Here is a 2,375-nt window from a genome sequence, read left to right on the forward strand (position 1 = left end):
GCTCTTCTGGCCAGAAAATGCTCCTGCCAAAGGTTGACGGAATTTTCCCGCTCAAACTGTGCTGCCTCCATGAAGCGGGCCAGCGTCCTCAGTGACCAGTGTTCTGGCCTCCTCTGGACGTTAGGGTAGTTCGATGCTGCCCGTAGCCAAGAGCAGCTGTGGACCAGGAGGGAAGGTGTCTGGGTCACTGCTGCCTTTCTCCTAGAATAGCTCCTGACACACGAGAGGCACCTGATACTAATGGATGGAGTGAATGAATAAGTCATAGGATCATAGGCTGGGAGATCATGTAAGTTCTGTGGCTTATATTTTTGCAATATTTTCCTTGGGAATTCCGAAACCCTATTCTGTAGGTAAAGAACCAGCATCATGATGATGAGATGTTATATATAGCATAAATGCATAAGTGACACTTTTTTTTTTTTTTGCCATAAGACATGTGCATTTGCTGGAGAGAGACAGAGACAGAAAGAGAGAAAGTGAGAAATCACCCCTCAGGAGCAGAGGAGATGGCCAAGCCTCAATCCCTTCTTCATTCTCCTGGGATCTTGGGCACACCCACATGTGCCCAGCATGATTCTCAAGCTGCCAGATCTGGGGTTCAAATCTCTGTCGGCCATATGGGAGTCCAGTGCTTTAACCACCATGCCACCCGCTGGCCCAGATGACACATTTTTAAAAAGATGTCTTAGCCATCCTTTGTAGGTCATTACTTGCTATCTCCTAGATATTATGTCCTTCATCGAATACAGAATTTTCTAACAAATGTATAGTACCCTGATTGTTGTTATTATCATTTATAGCAAATATGTAATCCCCTGAATCTAAAAGCAAACCAGGTAGGGAAGGAGGTCAACATATTTGAATGTTCATTGTGTACTAAAAGTACTAAACATACTTAGGGTACTTCAAAAGTTTGTGGAAAAAGAAAGTATGAATTTATTTTGGTGTAAATGAATTTTTAAAATCTGTTCATAGCTTTTTCCTAATACAAATTTTTCATGAACTTTTTTTTTTCCAAGAGAGAAATTTGTGCTATAGGGTGTATGCTCTCACCAGAGACACAGAGAGACAGAAAGCAAGAAATCACCACCCCGGGGGATGGCCATGCTGTAATATCTTGTCCTCCATTGTCCTGTTAGAAATTTGGGCATGTATGCACACACGCCCAATGTGAGTTTTAAGCCACTGGGTCTGGGACTCGAATTACAGTCAGCTACATGGGAGTCCAGCAACATAACCATTACACCATCTGCTGGCCCCTCCACGAGCTTTTTGAAGATCCCTTTGTGTGTGTATGTGTGTGTGGTGTTTGCATTTACTTTGATTTTTGTTTGTTTGGAGAGTTTTTTGCTATAGGGCGCATGCGCTTGCCAGAAAGAGAGAGACAGAAAGCGAGAAATCACCCCCTGTCTTGGGGATTCATTAGTTTATAGACTATTTGGGGGAATTGATGCATTAATAATACTGAGTTGTCCAGTCTATAAACATGCATAGTTCCTTCTTAAATCTTCTAAATGACTTTCTTTTTTCTTTTTGTTTTTGGAGAGGTTTTTGCCATAGGGCACGTGCGCTCACCAGACAGACAGACAGAAAGTGAGAAATCACCCCCCGGGGGGGATGGCCACACCACAATCCCTTCTCCTCCATTCTCCTCCCGGGATCTTGGGCACACACGCACACGCACCCGGCATGAGTTTTAAGCCACTGGGTCCGGGACATGAACTGCGGTCGACTCCATGGGAGTCCAGCGACATAGCCATTACACTAACTGCTGGTCCCAAATCTTCTAAATGACTTTCAATAAAGTTTTGTCATTTTCTCCATAAAAGTCCTAGACACCTTTTGTTATTTTCATTAGTAGTATCATTTTAAAAAGACTTTCTATTTAACTTTATTTATTTATTTAATTTGACCAGAGAGGGACAGAGGGAGAGCATGAGAGAGAAAGAGAGAGTGAAAGAGAGAAAGTAAGCCGCCAGGTTTGGGACTCAAACCACAATCGGCCATGTGGGAATGGTAGTTAACAGCACTGGGCTGTTAGTAACAGTAGTAATAGTAGTAACATGTTTAACAAGCATTTTTATATTTGACTGTTCGAACAGTTTGCTGTGGGTATGAAGGTACTCAGCTGGGTTTTATATATTCTATATCAAACAATTTTGCTGAATTATTTCCAATAGTTCATCTGTGTTTTCTCTTGGCTTTATAATTGTGATTTACAGAACAGTTACAGAGATTTCAGCATTCCCTATTCTTCATTCGGCTTTCTCAGTTAACTTCCTTATAAAACTGTGGCACCTTGGGAACCAGCAGTTAGCGTAATGGCTATGTCGCTGGACTCCCACGTAGTCGACCGGGGTTTCCTGCCCGGC

Source organism: Tupaia chinensis, unplaced genomic scaffold, assembly GCF_000334495.1.
Source record: "Tupaia chinensis unplaced genomic scaffold, TupChi_1.0 Scaffold000362_1, whole genome shotgun sequence".
Taxonomy (NCBI): domain Eukaryota; kingdom Metazoa; phylum Chordata; class Mammalia; order Scandentia; family Tupaiidae; genus Tupaia; species Tupaia belangeri.